Source organism: Carassius auratus, unplaced genomic scaffold (assembly GCF_003368295.1).
Source record: "Carassius auratus strain Wakin unplaced genomic scaffold, ASM336829v1 scaf_tig00017073, whole genome shotgun sequence".
Lineage (NCBI taxonomy): Eukaryota > Metazoa > Chordata > Actinopteri > Cypriniformes > Cyprinidae > Carassius > Carassius auratus.
Genome location: NW_020524739.1, coordinates 49,503 through 76,004, shown reverse-complemented (window position 1 = coordinate 76,004; position 26,502 = coordinate 49,503). Strand labels below are relative to the sequence as shown.

The following is a 26,502-nucleotide window of genomic DNA, read 5'->3' as shown; positions in this document are numbered from 1 at the left end:
TTTGAGCCATATTTTTTGAAATAATCTAAACAGTTTTCTCATTATAATATAAACAATGCAATACAATATTTGATAGAACATTTAAATAGTATATTCATATATTTAAGTTATGATATTGTAATGACTGAATATTGCAATACTGCAAATAACTTATATTAGCTCAATTACTTAAGTAATTTTAAAAACAGGTCATTGGTACATACAATTTATTTGTCTAATAATTATGACTTTTACATCATGGCTATGACTTACCAACACATTGTTTTTCTTATGGGGCAGAAATGGGCTTCAGTGGATTCAGGTTATTGGTAATTATGTGTTACACATTCAAGGTGTAATGTCTGAAGAATCACAAATCAAGGTGAACAACACCAGTTGTAAACAACAGCCGTTTTTACAAAGTCATTGCATATTTTTCTGACTTATTTATGGTTTACTGAGCAGGTCACTTCCCTGCTTGCTTGAACAGCTGCTGCAAGCTAACCCTTTCAAAAAAAACAACAAGGTTTTGAGGACGACACTTGACCTGCTTGCTTTAAGATCTCTCATTGCTTATGAAGCTATATGATGACCTCTTAAAATAGCCTTTGCCTGGGTCAAATGAATTATTTATTTAAGCTTTTGCATGTCTGTGACATGTAAATGATTCATACCCGAGAGCCTCCTCTCAACTTCAGCAACTTGGAGCATTTCTCTGCCCATGACAATGGCCAAAAAGTTCAGTTGTCTGTACAAAATTTCCATTATTTCCATTTTTACCCACCATCCCATATGTAAGCAGTTTAGTTCCATTTTGTTTTATACTGTAGGTAGGTTGTCAAGTCAAGTCTGCTTTATTGTCAATTCGTCCACATGTAAAGTACATGCAGAAGAAGAAAAAAACATCTTAAACCAGGCAAAACTGGTTTGGTAATCTTCAATTAAAAAAAAAATAATTAATATAAACAATCGGGGACACGTTTTAGTGGGAAGCAGCTTTCAGTATCTAACAATGTCCTATCTCTTTATTTGGGTCGATGTGATCTTTAAACATAAGCCCCGCCCCTACATCGATTTCATTGGTCAACTTAATCACAATCATATGTCAACAAAACAACGCCTCCATCGCGCTGTGATTGGCCTGTTTTACTGGTCACGTGATGAAAACAAATGCCGCCTCTCAAGTTAAAGTCTTCGTGAGCATTGCGTATTATGCTTAAATCATGGATGGGAGTAATACAGCACTCAGAAGAAATAATGGTAGGTGACTGTGGGTTAGTCTGTTTTTAGTGAAATTAAAAATTAATCTCCGTGCCAGAGACTTCATGACACCTGCGGTGTTTACCGAACGGTGTAATGATTAAAACAAGAAAAAGAGAAGTTTGCTGCACGGTTCTAAAGCGCATTCTTACAACTCAAATTATTTTAATATAAAATAATATATAGTTAATATAAAATTACTTTAATTTAAAAGCTTTAAATATTTGTTACAGTTTATATTTATATATAATCATTTATCTAAATATATCTAAATACTGTGTACACAAAGTGAAAATATTAATTTATAATGAGTAAAAAAAAAGTGAAACATGCACATGGATAATGTATACCAACTAACTGATTATTATTATTGACATTATTTTAGTAAAATATAAGGAATATACAGTTTAACACATCTTAGAAGCAGAGAACCTGTATTTCCCTTTCTTAAAAGTTGTCAGAAAGAGCTGAATTCAGTGAGACGTTTTATCAGTAAATCATTTAGCACAGACTGAGTTCTAGATTGAAATGGGACAGTACAATCTTTCACTTTCCTACCACTTTTAGGATTCCGTAGCAAACTTTTGACTCTTTAATGAACAGACTGGGTATTGTTCCTTTTCACTTTTCTCTTTGAAAATCCTTGAAGGTAAATTGCTTTACTTTTACAGGTTTGGGATTCAACTTTTTTGTTCTTCAAGGACATTCATCCTGCTGCCAAGAGCTGTCAAACAGGAGCATCTCAGTATAAAGAGGTGAGAGGACACCAATTAGAAAGCCATCTCTGGCCAGGAGAGCCAGCGGCACAGCTTGCCACAGGAAGTGGGATGCCTGACTTCCTGCATGGGGTCACAGCTGTTTATAGAGACACTGATATTTCCAACCAATACAGGAGCCGTTTAGGGCTGAAGGAGATGGAGCTCATTTGAATAGCAAAGTACCATCTCAATGTCACCAATGAATTTACATTGTCTTAAACATCTGTCGCTGGAACAAGGACTTCAGTGAAATAATACAAGCATGTGGGTGTCAAAACAGTTCATGCAGAGCAAGAAGCAGACTGTTACGAGCAGGGTGTTAAATTGTCTAAGGAGAGGCAGAAATGCAATTTCATCATTATAGATATTAGATATTTATTGTCAATGTCTCTCATGTCTATAGTGAGATTTTCATGTACACAAAAACACATTATTGCGCATGGGATCCACATAAATATTTTCCAAAGGATAAACCTTTGAATACAGTGTTTCCCCCTCACTGTACATTGACGTGCAATGGTCTAAAATAAAAACATAACTTTTGCTGAAGTTTCTGATGCCTGGCAGAAACAGATTCTCTCAAAGTCTTAACACACGACCTACACCCGCAAAAGTGCTTCTGCCATAATTTAACCAAAACAGAACTTTTATTAAATGAAATTGCTTTTGTGATAGAAGATAAAACACCTTTTCGTTCACCTAGAATCCTCATCTTGGTATCCTATCATGGCTCGGACTGGGATACTCTTACCTGGGGTGAACAACTGGAGGTATGGCAGGGATGACGAGGTGTGATTGGCTCCTGCTATGTGCAGCTGTCCATGTCCATACTTGCCCCAGCGCAATTACACTCCCTGATCCCTGGCCGCTCCGCTGCCATGCAGTCAGACCCATTAATCTCCCTGGCTGAGTGGTGTGCCATGTGTTAACAGGGAGGTCCCTACTCACTCTGCACCTGGCCAGTGCAGTCAGGGCCTTGCCAGTCATTCTGCCGTCTCCTCACGCCTATCCTCTCTCATTGATTACACCTAACAAACCGGCTGTAACAACACGGGAACGTCTTCACACATCTTCATTTGCTTCCAGCTCGAGGCAATTGACTTACCAAAAGACATTAACATTTTTAAGTCAGCAGGTATAGTCAGAGCTGTGGCCTGGGGGTTGTGCTGATCCCTGGTGCTGATGTGGGAAACGTGGGTTTGATTCTGGCTGGTAAAATTTCCTGTTCATGTCCCTTACATTAATTAGCAAAATGTTTAGCTCTAATCTAATCAGCTGAATTTTAGCAGCCTTTGGGACTCATGTGCCATATGTATACATCAATCGTATGTATACAAATAGGACACTAGATACAAGTTGCAGAGTTGGGAACGTGCTGATTACCGGTCGATATTTAAATAATATACATTTTCACAATCTGCTTCACATTAATAAAGATTATATGTAAAGATTATATATACACAATATTTTTATTTTGTTTATGCTACATCCATGTTATGTTTCTGACTTTAATACATGACATGTTGTAAATAACAACTGCCGATTTACAAGTTTCCCAGGTGCACATAAAAGCATAAGAGTGCCCAAGATTTTTACTTTTGAAGATGAAATAGTATGAAGTTATTCCTTCTGAATGTGCAGAAAATTTGATCATAGAGTCTAATACACATTTGCACGTTGCTGTTTTTCCTGTGTTTGCTGTTCAACCGTTTTCTACAACTGCTGTACCATTAATTACAATTATTATTATTATTTTAAATGTCAGCCAATTATTGTTGTACAATCTTATATAAAGCCACCTAAAAGGATACGTTTTTTGGCCTTAAGCTATTGCAATGCACACCATACCTTTCTTATGTGGTTTAGTCAAACATCTAACCGCATGCGACTATTTATTCACAATCTACAGTATATAGAAAACATAAGAAGGTCAAAAAAATTGCTTGAATTACAAAATAATTATATATGTAAATATGGCAAGGCTTAAGTAATTCTGCATTGTTTTTAGGACATGGTATATTCTGAAAGGATACTTGCCTGGGTACCTGCCCTGAAGTAATTTACCGATTGATTTGATTTGATTTACTTTAGTAAATTAGCAATCAGGCATATCCATTTGAAACAGCAGATGCCTATGCTGCAGAAAGTCTTTACTTTTTCAGTCATTACTCGTTGATTGGCTGCTAACTTGTGATTAACGCTGAAAATTCAGAGAATTAATAGAGATCCAACCTAATGTTAATTTAGGAGCACTGGTTTAATCACGGTCTGAATAACAAGGTCCCAAAGTTATGGTTTAGCAAGCCCTTTTTGTTCACTGAGATTAAGGGAGGGTCAGACAGTGCTCCATTGTTCAACTGGGAATGGAAACTCATTTGCGAAAATGAAGAATGTCTTGCCGGCATAAATCATGTTCCCTAATCCCTTCACTAATGCCACATAATGCAAATTGTCTCTTGCTAACAGATCATACAATAGAGAAGAGGAGTGAAAAAAAACGTTCACAGTATTCCTGCCGTTTCTAGTTTAATTAACGTGATCAAGACTACACGCGTTGATTTAAACAGTAACAAAACAAGTCCCTAAACGCTGGAACAAGATTTACAAAGCCAAGCTTTAAAAGTCATATTATGTGTTCCAGACTATTATATTAAACTTGAACAGTTAAATAAAGGTAAAATAAATAATGAACTAACACACTACTGAAGCTCAACCTGAACACATTTTTTAATGACTCGTTTAAATTCATTTAGTGTAATCCTTTATTGTCTTTTATTCTTTGCTTTCTGTGTTGTTATACCACTGTAATGGTTAATGTCCTCTCTGGTTGCTATTTATTGTGAAATGAAGTCTAAAAGAGTGGATTTATTCTGTTTAAAAAGGTATATCCACTGAAGCAGTGTTCGTTTAATGTACACTGGTTTTATTTGTGTCGTAAATGTCTTTTTAATTAGCCAATTTAACAAAAATGAGGTTAGGACTGTCAGGGGGCTCATTAAGTTGAGGAAGGTCTCAGAGGTGCCTCTTGTGACATGTGCATGGTTGTGATGTCATGCAGGAGGACAGGCTTTCATGAGTCGTGTTTAGTAGTGTACTCACATGGTTTGCAGAGCTTGTAATTACACGTGCTAGTATACACTTCATCCCCAGCTCTCCTGGGCACTGGACAGAAGACAGCTAGACTGATTCTAAGGCCTGCTTTCGCTGGTAAAGCAGGTGTTCTGTCCTGTTTGGACTAAGCAAACCAAGTAAACCATAGTGTTTTTAAAAGAAACACAATATCTTAACATTCTGTTTGCCACAAGATCTTAATGGTGAATAATGACCTACACATGATGTATTTTAAAGCAGTGTGTCTAAAATAATAATAATAATAATAATAATAATAATAATTATTATTATTATTTTATATATATATATATATATATATATATATATATATATATATATATAATTTATTTTAAGTCTCTTACGTTCACCAATGCTGCATCTATTTTATCAAAAATCTGCAATATTGTGAAAAACTAGATCAATTTAAAATAACACCTTTCTAATTGAATATATATTTTGAATGTAATTTATTCCTGTGATCATAGCTGAATTTTCAGCAGCCATTACCCCCAGTCTTCAGTGTCACGTCATCCTTCAGAAATCATTAATTTTACATTTCTTACCAATGCCGAAAACAGTTGTGCTGCTTAATATTTTAGTGGAAACGGTTATTTCTTTTTAGGATTATTTGAAGAACATAAAGTTTAGAAGAGCATTTATTTGAAATGGAAATCTTTTGTCATATTATAAATATCTTTACTGTCATTTCTGATCGATTTAATGCTTTGCTGAATGTTTTAGTTAAGTAAATTTAGTTTAGTAAATCTGACTGACTGAACTTTTGAACACATTTTTACATTAACTTAAAATAAGTTGAGCATTTTTTTTTTTTTTTTGAAAATTCAACTTTATAATTTTAACATAATATAAATGTAAATTATTTGAAAAAAGTTCAGTATGCTTAAAATTTTTGTTTATTAAAGAGGTCACTGGACTTAAATTTTCAAGTTGGCATAGGTGTTTTTATTTTTTTTTTACAGTGTATGTGCTGCTATTTGGTAATGTAATAATTTAATGAATAATTAATAATAATAAATTATTGTGTAATGTTTTCTATATAAATGTACATGTAATAGAGAACTAAGCACTTAAATAAAAACAATCCTACAAGCATCAACACTGTTAAAAAAAAAAATCAACTATTTGATTTTAATTGGAATAAACTTATTCTAACATGAGAAATTAGAGGAATATTATAAAAGATGAGCTGCGGCTTGTTACAACAACAACAACAAAAAGTTGTTAGAACAAACAAAAACTAATAACCGTGTGTGTGTGTGTGTGTGTGTGTAGTTTAAGCTAAAACAGCCAGACCAGTTGGAGTGGTCTGACATAAAAGCAGAATCAAAAGCACAGTGTTGTTAGCTACCCCGCTATTAGGAGAGTCCGCCAGGAATCTGAGAAAAAGTCCATCACTAAAAGCTCTTAGGAGAGATTCATTGCTGTGATGAAGTTCACCACATTGAGCACTCATTGACTCAAATCCCTCGCGTCTTGTTAAATGGCATTTCTGCTCTGAAGGGACTTGCCCCACACTCACAAGGCAGATGTTGTTGCCGAAAGCGACAGAGTCTTCAGAAGCAATGTGATCCTCCAGGACCAGACCAAAACAAACACAAAGCAGCATTTCATCTGGGGGGGGGGGGGGGGTCTCTTGTATGGATCTGCAGTGTACACAGAGAAATGTGTGGCTCATCAAATGCCCTTAAGTGATATCAGTGCAGTGCAGGTGATCAAGGATTAATTCATGGAGATCTTTTTTGTGCACAGCTGTCAGGATAATTAGAGCACAGGCACACACACAAACTCCAACGGATGCTCTCCTAAAGAGCTGTGAGGGCCATTCATTTTTTGTGAATATCAAAAACCATCAACACAAACATTAGTGAGAATTTATCAGAATAGGCACTTGCAGGTTTTAAGCACCGGAGAACATAGTTTCATGCAACAGCTTTCAAGTGTATTTTGTGAATTTTAAAACTTGCATTCATTTATCAATAGTCTCTTGAAATACTATAACTTTAAATAACGAATTACATGAGAGGGATCCAGTTATAAATGAAGGAACTTAACATTGATTTTATTTTAATAATAGAAATATCCAGACAGTATATAAGGGTGTTGAATTGGTCACACAAGACTTACCCATGTGTATGCATTGAAAGGAGAAGAACTGCCTTTATTTGATTTGTGTAAGTCTACCTTGAATGTAAAACATATTTTCTTGAGTACCTTAGATTAAATTATACAAGGAAACATTTTTACTCCGAAATTAATTAATTACATTAAAAAAATAATTCTACTGGAAAAATAATTTAATCCCATTTCAAATTGAAAGATTTTACAAAGTTGTTATTTTATTAGTATTATTATTATTACTTGTATAGCCTTTGATTCTCATTATGGCATGAAATGATAAAATAAATAAACCATAACCGTAGAGTGAAAGGAGTTTAACCCTAAGCCATTTTTGGGAAAGCAATGTACTACAAGCAATGCAAGTTACGTAATTAGGCTTCTTTTTTACTATAGTGAAGTAACTGTAAAGTAACAAAATTATTTTACGTTTACAAACTGAACTTCCTTCAGTTGCCAAAAAAAAAATATATATATATATATATATATATATAAAAATTATATAAGCAGGCTTAGCCAAGGTGACATAAAGTAACACAAAGTAACGCAATGCATTCCATTCCATAGAAAGTACCTGACATTCAGATATACATCCATGTGCATGACCAAATAATTTTAAGAAAACTGTCCTTTCAGATTTACCCCTATTTTACATTGTCCAGAGAAACAAATGTGTGAGTTTAATAAGCACCAACAGAACTTTGATATATTCGATAGCAGTTCCCATCACCCTAATGGCACAATTCCTTATGATCCTTTATGCAAAGGCTTGCTGGGGATCAAAGTAACTGAGTTTTGCCCGAGGCTATAAAATATGTATAAAAAAATAGTTTGCCTTGAACGATGTAGTAACAGGTTGAAAGTCACCCAATTTATTTGATCGATTAGTGAGACCATTCAAAGAACATTCACTATTTATATGTACTACAAATTATACTAAATAACCAGACGTGGTCATTTAAATGGGGAAAACAGCCCCACCATTATTTCAACAGATATTTATTTATTTATTTCACAGTTAAGCACACATTAAGCTTTTTGTTAACAAATTTCACATTACAGAATCTGTTTGTAAGGAGAAGACAGAAACATGGTCCATGGCAAAAACACTCTGTCAAAGTTTTCTACTGCATTAAATAAGCTTTAGATTTGTATTTCATAAAAATAACTGTATTGTCTGAGGCTGTGAAGCCAGCCAGTATCTAATCATTATTTGTCATCATTTACAGTACATCAAGAAACCCTAAGAGGTCGACAATGGCTGTCGGACAGACAGATCTATCAGACAGATCTAAGTTGTGTATTTCTATAAACAGTCTATAATTTGCCAGCATGCTTACAATTAGACAACGAAATTGAATTCTGAGCTAGTCAGCAACAAGAATGATAGGCTATATAGTAATTTGGTGTCTGCTATGGCCAGCACGATATTTCAAAAGTGGAAACTCTGTCAGGGAAAAATGCCAAGGATGAAAGTTTCAAAGTAAAGCATCAGAGGGTCAGTTACTCCATCAGGGGATCATTAGGCCTGCCGAGAGCTGCTTTTAATGCACTTCAACAGAGGCATAAAAAGTTTTATCTTAAGCTATGGTCTAACTTTTAACTTTTATTTCAGCAGTTTCATAGTGCTGTGTGATTTAGAGATATTGGCCTATATCAGTGGTGCTGTAGTCAAGAACACCTAAACTAAAAACAAGTGACAACCAAGACCAGAGTGTGCTGAAATCAAGACAAGACCAAGATTTGGAGAGGGTGAGACTAAGACAAGGCCAAGAGCAAAACCATTCCATCACTTCTGAAAGATCCACATACAGTCTGAGAAATGTCTTATATATAATCAATGCATAATAAGACACTAGAGCTGTTACCAGATGAATGAAATCACTAATAACAAAAATTCAACTTTGCACTTCATAGGTGGCACAGAGCTTGCATCTTCATAACTTCATAAATACTGAAATATTGTTGTCTTAAAGACATAATTCTGAATATAGAATTATGATGGAAAAATAAAATGATATGTTTAAATATGAAAAGAAAACTGCCAGTAGGCTAAGTGGATGATCATTTACCATTCACCATCATTCTCTCATGGTCTCTTCAATATTTTATTCAAACTGGTTTAAAACAGCTGATTCATTCAGTGATGAAACAGCGCTGTGTTGAGGAACACACACCAGTTCTGCAATGGATTTGAGGGAACTATTTCTGTTGCCGAATAGCAAACTGTGGTTATGTACAAATGTATTTGCTACAGCACCATATAGCAGCCTAATCCAGGTGTATTGCAAGACTTGCTTTGGCTTACAACTGTAAGACTTTGCACTTGTAAATGCATTTGATTTTTTTTTTTTTTTTTTTTTTTTATATATATATATATTCTTTTCAAAATAAATAAAAACATCATGATTTCCTGCTTACAAACTCAGGACATGAATTCCTCATGGACCTGGTTTGCAAAAGGCAACGTTTAATGCAACATAGTAATAATTTAAAAAAAAAACTTAATCCATTTTCTGTTCTGCAAGATGGTATTTGAGTGGAAAGGAGGAGGTCTGAGTGTAAACCTAACATTAGCATGTTAGCATCAACAGTTTAACATCACAGTATTAGCGCCAACATGCGTTAACAATACTGCATTAATTTGAATATTTAAGCTTAAACAGTACTCTGTTTTGCTGCAGTAATATTATTATTCCCATGCTAGCAGTAATAGGCTAGCATCCATATAAGGGAAATCAAACTAAACATAAGCAGTAGGCTAAGCAGAATTAACAAGTTTTTCATAACAGCCCTAGAAAAGATATAAGAATGGTATTACACAAATCATTATTCATACATATTATTTTGGTGATGTTTTACATAACAGGGTTGAGATAAGAGTCTGAATCTGCTTTGTGATTTAGCATTTCCTGTGATTCTTCTTTCCTGTTATAAAACACAGAAGAAGTAGAAAACGTTAATTTAAAGCTTTATTGCTTCTCTTTGTTCTCCCCCGCAAGACGGGATTATGCATTATTTGTCCTTCATGAGCCCATGGTTAAGAATGTGCTGGAGTTATTTTAGGTGCACTTGAGGAGGTGACAGATAAATTTAGGAGAAAAGTGTAGTACTCAGTTTAGGAAGAGAATGTAGCAGAGACACAAAAGAGTGATCAATTTTTCTTTTCTCAGGTCTGCACTTAGATTATCCTCCTCACTCAGTGTGTTACAGGACTCTGCTGAGTAGCACCATAGCTTTCTGTTTGTGAGACACAATCTTGTTTTAGCCAGCATTTTTATGGTTCTGAGTATGAGTAAAAACTTTTTGGATTTACATAAGGACAACTGAAATCTAGTTAATCTTTAATAGTTTGAAAGACTCCTGGCATGTCTAATCAGTGTTGCTATGTGTAAAAATATAGCGCAGGGTTGTGCATTAAACCTTGGTCATTTTATTTCTTAATAGTCATAATAAATGAAACTATCACCAGAGAGGAACAATTCATGTACTATAAAACAAAATGAGATCATAAAGGGTATGTAACGAAGCATCGCTGTAGTAGATTAAATGAAAATCAAGAAACCAGTAAGGCTTTAAAGCTATATCTGTCATATAATAATGGCCACGTGTTAATGCTAACATGCATCTTAATATTCCATTTCAAGGTAATAACCTTTTTTTTATAATTATTCCGCAACTTTCAGACAACCAGTGGGACACTAAGGCATTAAGACGAACATTTCACCAAGGTGGATAAGATATGCAAATAACAACAAAAGAAAATAAATAAATAAAAATTCATAAACCAAAATTAGGTCACTATATGCTTTCTAATAATTTCTAAAAAAAAAAAAAAAAAAAAAAATGTAGAAAGTTTTTCAGTAGTTTAAAGGCATTGGGAAAAAAAATATTATCAAGAAAATATTGAAAAGAGGTTGGGTCTTCATGCATTTAGATTTAGTAAAAAAAATTATAAATCTAAATAGGTGTTGTGCAGCTTATAGATGGATGGCTCTGCAGTTTATTATATCACTATTTTTATTATCCTTCTATCTTTCAACATCCCAGATCTGAACATGAAGAAAAAAAAATGTTGTTTCAACGTCATTTTCACAAAAGCAACACTTATTGTTCTAAAAATTGAACAAGTAATGAATGTGCAAGAACAAACAAACAGAAAATGAGGACTGTGTGTATGTGTGAGAACCCTTTGGGAAAGTTATAGAGTAAGATACAGGTGCGTGCTTTCATGCTGAGGTGCAGACAGAATGGTGTGATATAAAAAATGTTCATCGTTAAAATGCTTGCGCTTTGAAAACTTGCATATTTAAAGGACTTGAAAGAACCCTTTTCACAGTTAAATTATTACTTAACACTTTTGGGCTTTATAATGTGGAAAATCTTGATCCTATGGAATTAAATGCAGATATTATGAGACGTTGAGTTCAACCCTGTAAAAGTTATTGCATCATTCAGCAGTGGTGGATTCTTATATTCATAGCAGAAAATCAGCACACTCCTTATTCCTTAAGGCAAAATCTGGGCAAATATGACGTGGCAATCAGAATTGGTCCAATGAACAGGTCAAGTTCAAGAGACATTGCCTGTGCTTCTTTTATCTTTTCCTCAATGGCTACATGAACAAATTCTGCAGCCTACAATGGCATACAATCCATTGGAGATGATGAACAAATTATTAGACATATTGACATTACATTTACACCTGACTGACCTTTTAAGCAATTAAACCTCACATTGCTGTGTGTATTCATCTATTGAAAAGCAGGGAATTTCTTGAAGAAGCCAAGGCCTCAGAAAATTAGAAAGAAAGTCAACTTAGTCTTAAACATACTTTACAAGGCTGTAAGATTATTCAAGCATGGCAATCAATTTTTAAAACCAGTGTTCTTGGCCCTGTCTTCCCGTTCTGAAAGGTGTCTTGAGTTGTTAGTTACCATGGCAACATGTACTCTGACCCTATTGCAGTGGTTTTCAATCCTGGCCCTGCATGGGGACACACAGCGCTTCACATTTTATGTGTCTGTCTTAATCAACACACCTGATTCAGACGATCAGCTCATTAGGAGGGAGTTCTGTGAACTCAACTGAACATGTCAGATAGGAGAAACATACCATATCTGCAGTGCTGCCTCTTATTTGTGCTTTTCCAAGTCTCCAAGTGCAAGCTTAATATGTTCATTACAGAATACCGCATGGTACAAGGTCATTTCAAAACACCTAAAGAACTAAATTTAAAAAAAAACTTCACTGGTACATTAAACAGACTGCAAGAAGATAAATTTTTATTAAATCTAAGCTAGGAATGTTTGCCCAGAAATGAAAAAAATATTTGATGGACTGGAGTGGTGTGGATTACTTGTGAATTATTGTCACCCAATCACTGTAGAGGATCCACTGATGAGCAAGTGAAGTAATGCTTAATTTCTCCAAATCTGTTCCAAGAAACGAACTCTTCTTCATTTTCATTCCTATTTAACACACATTCCTTCAACAAACAGCATAATTGAACAGAAACATATTTTGATCGATTCTGATCTATATAACACTTTCACTGCTCCCAAATAAGGATAACAGCATTGAAAACAGCAAAATAAAGGAATAACCATGTCATGCCCCTGGACTCATTGTGTTGTGTTTTTCCTCCCCATCTGTGCTGGGTTCCCTTTTAATTAGTCATTCCTAGCACCTGTTTTTCCCAATCATCCTGGGTTTATAAGCCCTAGTCCATTCAGTTCATGTTGGTCAGAGATTATACGTCTACCCGTGTGTGTCCTATGCTCCTGTTGTGCCTGTGTATTCCCTTGAAGGTTGGATTAAAGTATTATTGTTTGTGTATCCCCGGTTTCCTTGCTCCTCGCTACACATACTGTAGTTTGACAAACCTTGATGATCTGATCTGAGTTATAATTTAGAAGGCTGAATGAAATAAATCAATCTAATTTATGACCACATTAAAAAAAGAGGTATTTCATTTCTATCAAACAGGTATGCAGTTTCCTGATGCTACTGAATGCCTTATCAATTCAACAATGTATAGCTAGTATAGCTATTCAGGGTGGCCTGGGCAGGGAAGGTATCCAAAGCACATCAACTGGTCACTGGGGTTCCTCAGGGAGCAGTTCTAGGACCCCTCCTCTTCTCCTTATATACTACACTTCTGGGTCCCATTATACAGGCACATGGCTTCTCCTACCATTGTTATTCTGATGACACACAACTCTATCTCACATTTCAACCAGATGATCCAGTGGTAGCTACACAGATCTCATGCTGCCTGGCGGAACATTTCGGCATGGATGAAAAGAACATCACCTACAGCTCAGCTTAGCAGAGACTGAGCTTCTTGTCTTCCCTGCCACTCCAACTCTAACGCATAATTTCACCATCCAGCTGGCTTCTTCTACAATTACCCCATCAACTTCGGTCAGAAATCTTGGTGTAATCTTAGATGACCAGCTGACCTTCAAAGACCACATTGCAAAGACTGCTCGATCTTGCAGGTTTGCATTGCACAGCATCAGAAAGATCAGTCCCTTTCTAACAGAGCATACTGCACAGCTTCTTGTTCAGGCTCTTGTCATTTCTAGGCTGGACAACTGCATTGCTCTTCTGGCTGGACTTCCAAGCACAATCAAAAATTATTCAGAATGCAGCAGCACCAAAATAGCCCATGTTACACCATGATTTAAGTCCTTTCAGAGGCTTAAGTTCATGTTCAAAACATTGATGCTTGCATATAGAACAGCCACAGTTTCAGCACCTGCCTACTTCCGCTCATTCTCTCGAGATTCGCTAGTGACCAACGCCTCATGGTACCTTTACAGAGGCCCAAAATCACCTTCCAGAACCTTTGCTTTCACCATTCCTGGCTGGTGGAATGATCTTCCCACCCCATCTGGAATGCTGAAACCCTGACCATTTTTAAGCAACAGCCGAATACTCATCTCTTTCAATACTACTTGACTTAATCCTAAATAAAATAAAAAACCTGTCTTTCTCTAATTTATTTCTAGCTTGTACTTATTTTAACAATGCCCAAAACTTGGTATTACGAGCTGTGTCTGTTTCAGAATAATCTCTTTAAGAATAATGTAGCAGAAATGAGTCAAATCAGACAAATCAAAGAGTCTATCAGAGCTGTGTGCATTGAAACATGAGCTGAATTCCTCAGGAAGTCATAAATCAGTTCTAGTGCCACAAGAACCAAGCAAGATAACCAACCAACCAACTTGTTCACACAACAGCTTTCAACATTAACACCAATAGAACAATTATTGACAATTTTAATTCGAAGAAGAGATTGTCAAATTTATTGTTCGTGATTGGAATGCAACGCTGGACATCACATGTAAACCCAGGAGATCAAGTTAAATACTTGCATTGACTTCCCCCCCCAGCCAGTGAAACCAGACTGAAATTCCTAAGGGGGAAGGGCTTTAAACCTTTGTCTTCACAGAAAAGTCCTTTGCCAGAGAATGGCAAAGAAACCCTTTTTATACATTATATATGGACCAGAATGAACTCAAAAAAGACTTATGAATGAATCATTCCATTGCTTAACTCCATATTCATTTACGTGTAACCCACACATTTGACTATCATGTATAATCACTTATTGTGTATGTCTTTTGATAACTATAGGATACATAGTCATGTCTAGTATTGAAATAATCGCATTTTCTTGCTTGATATTGTCCTGACAATCATTTATTTGTAAAATATATCATAATCATGTTATAGGAATCATGTCCAAAATTAGACCCTGTGAGGCAAGAACCACATGCTTGGTAAGATAAACAAATGATTTATGATACCCACCCCAAGAACATATCTGATTGGTCAAGGCAACATTTGAGGGGTGGCCAACAGGAAAGTTTAAAAACTTTGGACACGATTAAATCTTGCTTTTAGTTCTAGTCTAGATGCTGCTATTAGCCATGTCGGCTTTTAGTTCTAGCATTGCTTGTGCTATCAGTCATGCCTTGCTTTTAGTCTGCTTTTAGTCCCTAGCTGCTGCTATTAGCCATGTCGGCTTTTAGTCTGCTTTTAGTTCCAGCCTTGCTCGTGCTATCAGTCATGCCTGCTCTTAGCTTGTAGCTTTGCTACCTAGCTTTAGCTTGTAGCATCTAGCCATGCGGTTAGTCATCATGGTTCTTTGAGCGCGGTTCCAGTGTGCCTGCCTGCTGCTACTTATGCCACAATGAGAAGGAACACAACCTAGTCTCGTCAAACTTTATTTCTTTTCTTTTCCGTTTGAGAGTTTCGTGTTCTGAGTTAAGTTTTGTAACGTCGACCTCGTCTGCGCGTTTGAACTGCGACCAGCCACACAACTCCAGCTTCAGCCAACGCCCAAGCACGGGCTCCCCAAGACGTCACTTCAGCCAACTGAACTTCCAGCCAATCAGCGACACCGGGATACCCCTTTCAACGGGAGTCCCTTTCACAGCAAACGAAGGCAACGTATTCCCAGATATTTGTTGTGCTGGTGTATCTAATATAATTTTAACCCCATTGAGGAACTCAATGCGAGCGCTAATTACGTGATTGATGGTTGTTCATGTCTATGCAATTTAACGTATTGCTGTAACTTGGGATTCCATATTTCCTTTCTCTTAAACTCATCTTTCCCTAACTTTCGACCTCCCTGCAACTTGTGTGAATGTGTGTGTGCGTGCGTTTATGTGTTAGATTAGTTTATGTCTTAGATTTATCTAATAAAGCCTTATTCATATTGAAAAGAGAAGTATCTTGTGTTTTGTGCTTACAAGTTAATGTCTTAAACTGCCGATCTTGTTACTGTGCTAATTGATAGTGTTTTCACTATAGTTTGGATATTATTATCCAGCGCAGATTTGATGTTAAACGGCTCGTTCACTGAACCGCAGGCGCGTCTCCGTGAACAGCCGTGAAACAGTGATTCTGTTCAAATTCCCTTTAAAATCTTAAATGATTCCCTTTGAGCTAAATTGACCTGTTTCCCTTACAATAACCTCTTTAAGAATAATCGCTGTATTCCCCAATTGTAAGTCATTCTGGATAAAAGCATCTGCAAAATGACTGAATGTAAATGTATAGAAAAATAAGTCAGTGTCCTTTGTCTTTCTTGCCACTGAATGAGTGAGGTGACAAAACTTGCAATAACTAACAGTATTACTTCTAATCATTTGTTGGAGCTCTTCACTGATTGCTGAGTGACTCATCATTTTGAAGGAAATTGGCTGCTTGAGCATTTTTTTATTTCTAGGGAACAATGTTACCTCCATTTACAGAGAGGGACAAGAAACCTAAAAATATTATAAAAATCTATTTCATATAAACCTTATCATGACTTACATGCTTTATAAATGAGTGTTCTACAGATTGCTTTTTAAAGTCAGTGTGGTTTTTGTTACTCTAGATCTCTAGTAATGTATTTTAATGCTCCAGAATAATTATACTTGTGTCAATATAAGGCCCTCAGAGAAGAAGTCTACACATGGCAAAAGCATTGTAGGATGAGTTCAGCCAAAAATTAAAATTCTGCCACTGTTTACTCGCCCTAATTTCTTTCCAAACCTATTCCAAATGATGTTTCCCTCTGCTGCAGCTCTCAAATTCACATTTACATACATTCATATCTGTATATAACGTGGTGCGGTCAGTTGCATTAAATCAGTGAACAATAATTAATAATTTAAATTAAAAATCTAGATAAAATAGATAAAATCCATAACATTTAGGTTGTATGGACAAATTTAATTATTCTTTTTTTTTTTTTTAACTTCTCATTTTGTGTTTCATGAAACAAAGTTATATTTGCAATGGTATAATGGCATTGAAAGAACATTGAGTAAGTGATGACAGGATATTCATGTTGGAGAAAAATATTACTTTAATTGTATTGATATTAAAAATGGTTTGGAAATGCAATAAACATCAATGGGGTCTCAAGTGTTCTTTTTTGAGTGTGCTTTAAAATATCTTCTTTTGTATCCCAAATATGAAAAAAAAAAAAAAAAAACACATAAGGGTTTAGAACATGAGGGTTAATAAATGGTGACAGAACTTTTAATTTTGGGTGATCTATCCCTTTAAAGCAACGCAATGATAAAAACATTATTTAAAGATAAAAAAAATTACAAAAATAATAATGATAAATAATTCACTATAATAACAGCAGTTACACATTAATTCATTCAGCAAAATACCTCATTAACTCAACCGTCTGGTTGTTACTTGCCAAGCAACTTGATGCATAATAGTCAACTAATGTGCATGTATGTCTGCTGTTTTACTTTCTTCAAACATAGCTTATCAAGATTTTAAAGCAGAAATAAGTATTTTAGAATAATGCAATAAGCATGATGAATGAAGAAAGTTAAGGTTTATGATTAGATGACACATATTGCATCTTATCTCTTTCAGAAAAAAACACTTTCTGTTAACAAAAGCAACACCATGCTGTTCTTCAGGACCAAACACATCCTTTCAGCATGCCACTAACCTGCAAAGATGCTATTTATTATACTCCTTTTTTGTTCCTCTGTTAAAATCCGTGCTGGAAATCAATGTGGTTAAGTCTGGCAAGACTCCAGCCACCAACGTAGACCTGCAGGAGAGAGCTGTAATAATTGACACAGCATTGACAAAAAAAAGCTAATGAAAAAGCTGTGTGGTTTGTGAGTTAACCCCCCTAGCATCAAAGTGAAAAGATGGTGCTTAGTAAGAGGTTTAGAGATGACCTTATTTAATTATGTATCATCTTGTTGAAAATATACAGCGAGGAGATGCTTGAATATTTTGTAAAACTCTCTTGAAGTTGTTGAGATGGGATAAATCAGTACTTTTGATAATGTATGTGCTCTTTTTTTCATCTATTAACATTTTTTGCAAGTTTGAGATGAGTCTACAATGTTATCATATGTTTTAGTAACATTCATCTTGGACTGCCGGGCACAGCAGGATATTCAGATGTCTTTTTTTTAAATCCAGCTCTTGATTTAAGGGCTTTTTCTTGTTTGTTAAAACTATTGCCATTATTTATTTGACATCATTGTGTTTTTACATTTGCATAATTAGATAAATCTTTCACCAGTGTATAGAATATTGAAACGTTTTCTTTAGTTTCAACCGTCTAGATAAATGTTTTTGTTCCATCATACAGTAAGTAGATGTGTGCTAACTGACTTTGACACCTGTGTAGCTGTTATTGATTGTACCATGGAACTTAATGAAAGCCAAATTACTTTACAACAAAAGGCAGGATTAAAGTGATTAAAAATATACACCGTTTCTGACAGGTTAACATGCATCAAGAAATTAGCTGCCACTTCTTGACAGATGCTTTGAAAACACCCCCACCCCCCTTGAACTCTGAATTGATAAAGAGAAGCATTTCGGGTAAGGCAGTGAAGGATGTAAAGAATTTATTGACATGGGAACCTGCAGAGCTTCAGCATGACTTTATGAGATAAATAGAGGGCGTGGTGTATTTGAGTTCAATTATCATGTGTGCTGTTTTGACACGTCTGACACTTTCATGATACACATCCTCTTTTGTTTCCTAATTGAATGGCTGTTCATCATTTTCTTCAGGTTCTTCTGACTGAACATTACCATTCTGCTCTCATGTATGCTTTGGTCATCATTAATTAAGACGGCTCAGCATTGGCTTATTGTCCTCCATGGCACAGGGGATTTTGATGGGTTGTGAGAAGCTCATGGAGTCTGGCCCAAAGCCTATTTTTCCTCCAGTTCGGTCGTCCACAGTGTTTGATGCATGGCAATTTAAATCCCCTCTTCTAATTAAATGTGATCTGCACTTGAGCTAAATGACATTTTTACAGAAGGCTATCTAGTACCTTCAAGACAAGGTGACATTCCACTTTCCATTATATACAGGATTATAACAAGTTGCCGGACTCTCACAAAGTGTGGCTTGAGCGGTGGCTCTCCCTGCAAAAATCAGTAGTGGTGATGTGCGGGCAGCTTTGAGGAATCAAGGGGATTTGGGACTTAATTCACAGCTTAGCCATTACATCCCAGGTTACAGCACAATGCAAAGTCCAGCACTAAATTGTTAATAAAAAATGGCATTAGTTATTCCCTGCAGAGTTTATTTATATGTATATTTATATCTGTACATGTACTGTATACACTAGATATATTCATTGTTGTACAACAATTAGTTCCAGTCATTGGATCTGATTCTTCAAGCTGTGTTTCAGGAGTTCTAAGAAGAACGGTCCAACTGCATTTGGAATTTGTTTCATTGTGCTGTTTGCTTCAGTCAGACTATGTATTAGTGGTGGGAATTTTTCAGTATGTTATGCCAATAGGTGTTGACAAGTGACTGTCTTTGCAAGTGAGTTATTGTAATTGTTCATTCAGTCCTTTCATACAGACTTGCTGATACATTTAGGAGCAATGAGTGAGTCATTGAATCATTCCCTCAAACAATTATTTTAGAAATTACAGAGGGTATAGAAAAAAATCACCCAACTTTAAAATAATTGCATTTTGTTGCTTTGCAGTAATTACAATATTTGGCCAATATTCTTTGCAGAACTGCTCAAGTTCAGTTCAATGGTGACTGTTTGTGGACTGTAGTCTTCAAGTCATTTCGCAGATTTTCAGTGGGTTTAGTCTAGTCGCTGAACGAGGCCATGCAAGGACATTTACCTTTTTCTCCTTGAACAACTGTGTGCTCAGTTTTGATGTGTGCTTTAGGTCATTGCCATGTTGCAAGATATACAGTACCTTCTTCCCATTTACAACTTTCTGCAAAAGGGCAGCAGATTTCCCTCAAGAATTTGAGGGTATTCTGCCCCATCCTTATTTACTTACCTTGACAAGTTCTCCAGTCCCCACTTCAGAGAAAAAAAAAACCCATAAACGGATACCACCACCTCCATGCTTTACTGGAGGAATGCTGTTAGTTGGATGGTGCGCTGCATTGGATTTCTTCCTGACATGTCATTTGGTGTCGTGACCAAATAGTTAAATTTGATATTCTTATCTACATCAGAATCTTCAAGGTGCATTTTAGCAAAGTCTTGACTGCATGTGGCCTTTCTTGAAGAGTGGCTTTTTTTTCAACCCTCCCTTACAAGCCATATTTGTAGAATTTATGATATTTTTGTCACATGCACTCAATGACCACTGTTTGTCATGAGTTCCTGCATCTGCTTCAGAGTTGCTGTCGGCCTTTTGGTCCTCTTGGCTCTTTCATCCAGGAAGGGTCTCTGCTGTACCAAATAATTCCACTTCTTAATATGGACTTCACTGTGCTTCTAAGCATTGATAAAGTCTTAGATTTTTTTTCTTTTTTTGCATCCATCTCCTGACTTGTGCTTAACCACAATGACTCATGGAGTATTGCTCACTTTTCTTCTTGAGAGATCCATTTTCCTCTTTCAAGTGGGGTGTCCCTAACAACCAAATAGGAATACCGGAACTATTCTAGCAGTCAATGGATTTTCCTTGTTTTAGATGAGGAAGTATTCAATAAATTTCCACTGGAACTGCTGTTACGGAGAGCAACTATTAAGTGCAATATTTATTGGCCAAAACATGGATTAACTTTCAATAAAAGTGAAACTTCCATTTAAAATGGGGCGGGGGATAACAATGCTTGTAGAATGCTTCATCCAATCAAACTTATTGTTAGGCCGAATTTGTCTTCAAAGGGCAATGCTGTATCTGCCAGGCTGTATTATATTCACATGCTCAGTGACATATAAATAGTGCAAACAGCTGTTGTAAGCAAAGAATTTGTTAAAAGACAAAGATGGCTTGACCCTTTACTATTTTACTTGGCGATGTTACACAAAACAACGATTTGCAAATCTCCTTTCTATCACCAAAATTTAGCTTTTGCAAAAATAAACTACTTTATTCCATAGCTCATTATCCACAGGAAGAAAACAGGGTATTTTAAGCATACATAGCATATTTACATAAGTCTTTTATGCATCCTAATTGGCGTATGATATAAAGAGTGTTGCAGGAGTCTTATGTGTAATTTTCTCACATACTGTGTGACCTCTCAAAGGCCTCAGCAAGAATTATTGCTTAACATGATGGCACATTCCCAGTCACTGCAGATTTAGGGTTGGCAATACCATTAGCACATTTGCAAGCCTTTGGAACAGAGAAAAGCAGCAGTGTGCTGCCAGTGCAGTCAGCAGGGAAGATCAATGAAGGACAAGTGCGTTTAGTGGCTGGGACCGAGAGCTACATTCCCTCTTGCATTGCTTGTAACATGAAATCAACTCTGTAAGCTCCTGACATTTTTCCATATATGACACGGACATCTTCGTATTCACTCCAGCACTGTAATTCATTGGGTGAGGACCATCGGGTGTCCAAATGTTCATGATGTGATGGAAGGGTCCCCCACTGTTAAAGCTAGCTAAGTGTCGGGAGTTGATCAGAAATCATGTTTTGAGTTGTCGATTCTCCAAGACAGAATAACTCTCACATCAAACATATTTTTTTTTAACCTAACACGGCTGGGCCTAATATATATGTAATAATATGTAATAATATATATGCAGATCCAATTTTGGTGGCTTTGCTGGAATCAAATTTCCAGCTGCATCTCGCTTTGTGATAGCAGAGCTAGTTGAAGTTGTGATTAATTCAGCTTGATAAGAACAACTAATGACGGACTCATAGAGGGAAGAAGATGATTATGTTTTACATACTAACCTTGGCTGCCAGGGCCTGTCCTTTAATAACAGCATAATTCAGCGTTCACCTTGGGAACCTGCCATGGTTTTTAGTTTATGAGGTCACCTGCATAACCTCAATCATTCAAGTACAAGCTCTGTCTTTGCATCAGTAGCTCTCTCATTCCCAATTTTAAGGAAAAGCTTGTGCCACTGATGCCTGGCTGACTTCATTCATCCTTTTCTCTTTATTCTAAACTCTCTTTCTCTTCACTCTATTTGTTTCCAGATTTGTTACCAGAAGTTCCTGACTTAAAACATCTTAATACAACTGCATATGTATTAAACCAGTGATGTTGGGGTACTGAACGGATTTAGCGGCTTGTGATTTATTTAGTTCATTTAATCTGACGTAATTGGATTTGCTGGCTTCCATCCTTAAATGTTTAATTATTTAAAAGTTTAAAAAGGGATGTTTGCATGGAAATGATAGTTAATTATATAAATTAATGCAGCATTTATTGTAAATAATTTTTCATATATATACACATACACACACCAGAGCTGCATTTAATTAAACTAAAACACAGTAAAGGCAATAATACTAATAAATATTATTAGAAATTGCAAGAAACAATTGAATTCAAGGTTACATTTTGAAGTAAAAATACTGAAATAGTATTATTATTTATTTAAGTTCATTTTATTTCTTTATTTAAAAACAATCATTCTGAAGAATGTATTAGCCTGTGGTGTGTGAGGGGTAAAGTGTGTTAAAAGGCACCGCCAGCCTCCAATCAAAGCATAGGGAGAGGACGCTTTACTCTTCAGACATCACAGAGGTGCCATCTGTGAAACAGTACATAAGACTTTACGAGCGGCTGAGGAAGTGTTCCAGATAACCTCCTCAACCCCTTTATTTAGCTTTCTGCCAGATCTCTTTATGATAGTGCCTAGCTTGCATATTCCCTCGGGGAAAGGATTTTCTGTCTGTGGCACTTGTCAACATTGACATCCATACACAGATCACATAGGAGCTTTAGTTCTAATGCTGCAAGTCTGCGTGGCACAGTGACATTGCTGTATATGCATTTAGTTTTTTTAAAGTAGCAATTTTTTACCATTATCTCTGTTCCCTTTAGAATCTTAAATGTCAGACTCACAACTGATTTTCTGCTTCTTTTTATAAACCAGAACTAACAACTTTGTTAAATCAAATTCACATCCCTTTTACCTTCTTTGTTTTCCATCTACTAAGTCAAAAGACTAGTTTTTACAGACACTAATGCTTTTTTCATGTAGCTGTTTTTCAGACTGTTTGCTCCTTTTTGTTAAGGACCACTTTAATGCTAATGGGAAATAGCTCTCAGAGAAATCACTGCAAGGTCTGACATGCCTTGCCAGTTCAGCTCTCTTACCGGGACCTGTCACTGTTTCCGATGCTGTAGTAGACAGCAGAAGAGCTTTGTGAGACATTGGAAAAGCTTGGTGTGTGAAAACGTCATGCATGTCCTAGACCAGCTGTCCATGGCGAGATCTTAAAAGATACTGGCAGGAATGAGCCATTTAGATATTTTCCTTCCAAAGTCATGAGTGAAAGGCTCTTGTTTTTTTCGCATGTTGTTATTAAAGAGTTAGAGATTCACCCCTTCGATCTGTAAGATGTATTAAAGATACAACAGTAAAATGGCCAAAAATTACACATTGCACAACCATTTATGTAAGTTATGCATGCTATTTATATATGCGTATGAATGCATCTTTCATCATTTTGAAGAACCTGTCAAGTGTTCAAACAAACGATTTTGAAATACCTCAGCTTAAATTAAGAAAATAAGTGGAGATGTTGTAGATGGTATGGAAAAATTGCTGCTCTCTAAACATGCATACGGTCTGCAGGAGGCACACTATTCATTTTTCCTGTGTCACTACATTGCCACCTAGTGATGGTCACTCGCTTCCCTTTTGTCTAGAAAGATCAGAAATGATCTGAGATTTGGAAAGTTTGCTGGCAAAACATTCCCTGTGAAAGTTATTACTCAGCATATAATGCAGTGCATTTGAAAGTGGTATAGTGGAGACTTTTTATCAATATAATTCAAATAGGAAGGTGGGCTGCAATGCAATGATTGAAACTACTCAGAAATGCAGCCTGTTGAATTTTGCATTATGCTCAGTGTAATAAACACCTGAAATAGACTTGTTTTCTTTGCCAAAGTTTCACAGTAACTTGGATTGTAATACATTTTTAATCTGCGAAATGTATTACTTGACACAGTAAGTTATTACAAACTCCATTAATCTTAAAAAGTGATTATCGATGTAACAATAATGCAATGGTGACAAAGTAATACATTATGAATGATGCGCTGCATGAGAAATTCATTTGTCAGCTAGGACCACATAAAACTTATTTTATTGTCTGATGCAAAGTTGAATGAGAGAAATGTAATGACATTTGTTTGAAGTTCTTTCCTATATGTTTTCTGGCCGCATTTCAATACTGAAAACAGGTTTTAAAGGTCTAATGTGATTTCCAAAAGGCCCCTAGTGTATGAGAGTCTATTTTAATTTCTTCAGAGTCGTGGATGTATTTGTAAGACTTGCCTGGCTTAATTTAAGAAACAACCTTTTTTGTGTCCAATCAATAGTCTAGTCATCAATGGGAACTGGCTCATCCCTGCTCGCTTCTGCTTGATCAATGGTTTACATGCACAAGGGATAAGGCCTTTGTTTAAATTCCACCCCGGTAAAAAAAAAAAAAAAAGGAAAAAAAAATAGTCTAGTCCTTAGTGGGCTCCACTTGTCACTGGGCCCAAAACAATATTTCCCCATCTGTCCCCTTGATGCAGGCCCTGAACTGGGAAGCACTTGCTGCAGCAAAGTAACATGAATTTTTATGAATTATTCTGATGGAAACTAGCATAGCAGCATTAAGACATATTCATTTCTGAACCTGTCTCAGAAGAAAATGACAGTATGTTTTGATCGGAAGTGACAATAAAATTGAGTCAGGGGTCATATTTAGTTGATTTTGTGAGTTTTTCTTCTTTTGCTGACTTTTTTGCAGTCTTTTCATATGATTTTAATTGCAATGCCACAGTAGTAAGAAATCTTAGGTAAGGAATCAGATCAAGCAATTAAATGTTGCTATGGTTGCAAGACTAAGTTAATATGTACAAGACCAAGTTAGTCATAACACCAAGAAAAAAATACTAACACAAATTGGTATTGTGTCAAAATGTATGGTGTCATTACATTGTGAAATGTAAGACGAAATAAAAAGCCTGATAATACAATGCATTGTTACTGCAAATTATGATTATGCATTATCCTTATAACCTATATTGCAGAAGCAGCAACATTTCCATTGAAACTGGAGCAGCACGTGCGCCCTAAGAATTTGTATCCAAATGGATTTTAATTGCATGTTTGTCTAGAGCACTGTGTCAGAAATCACCCATTTATGTCTTAATTAGGTCAGCACAATCAAGTCTCATTTTCTACAGATCATTGCTTTCAAAAAAACATACATTTTTGCCATCATCTACCCTTGTGTGTATATATATATATATATATATATATATATATATATATATATATATATATATACACACACATACATAAACTTTTTATATTGAGTTATTATATAGGTTATACTTTATATTTAAAAAAAAAAAAAAAAAAAAAATATATATATATATATATATATATATATATATATATATATATATATATATATATATATATATATATATATATATATATATATATATATATATAATTGTATATTAGACCAGAATTTGAACCCAGGTCACCTTATTGCTATTCAAACACTGTGACACTAGACTAGTTTAATGAACTAATAAGTTGTGCAGCTGATTTTTAATTAATTGGTCATGCCTTATTTTGCAGACTCAATAACATCCACAGCACCAGACCGTACATTCCACCCACTCGTTCACATGCACCAGCATCCGGCTCACCAATACCAGTTCATCCAAACCTACAAAGATAAGACTGTTATTCAATGACCTATCTTAGCTTTGCTCTGTTGACCACTCACTCACCTGCTAAAACAAACCTGTTGTTTGGATTTCCTTGTTGCTTTCTTCAGTTTATGACATTTGCCTAGGAAAGCAAGTGAGTTAAAAAAAATATATATATATATATATATAATAATAAATAAGGGACATGATGCACCTGATACTTTGTCATTTTTGCGTTTGTGAATATTTCATGTGAACATTGCTGATGACAATTCACACTTTACAATCCAAGAAAATATTTTTCTTTATTTATTTCTTCCTTGCAGGCTGCAGCTGGTTGCACAGACTAAGCAACCTAATTGGATAACTTTATAAGCTGAAGTTCACCTGGAAATGTAAGTGTAACAGTGCTGCGACAAATTTTCTTGCACCTTTGACTACAGATGAGATGAGAAAAGACACATGCTTTAAAAAGCATTAGGAATGTGTTTTATCCCAAATAACCACCATCTCTAAACTAAAATCCATTGCACTAATTTATATATATATATATATATATAAACAAAAATATCATAATATGTGTTTTTTATTATACAGTAGGTACAAACAGTTTTA

At 35.6% G+C, this 26,502-nt stretch overlaps 1 long non-coding RNA gene across 1 annotated transcript; it reads left to right on the top strand.

Moving 5' to 3' along the window:
• The first annotated feature begins 1,158 nt into the window (after positions 1 to 1,158).
• On the top strand, positions 1,159 to 26,282 carry LOC113075492 (uncharacterized). The gene is made up of 3 exons (XR_003280946.1): positions 1,159 to 1,239; positions 1,911 to 1,994; positions 26,214 to 26,282. It is a non-coding gene; the product is annotated as an uncharacterized LOC113075492 (long non-coding RNA).
• The last annotated feature ends 220 nt before the right edge of the window (positions 26,283 to 26,502 follow it).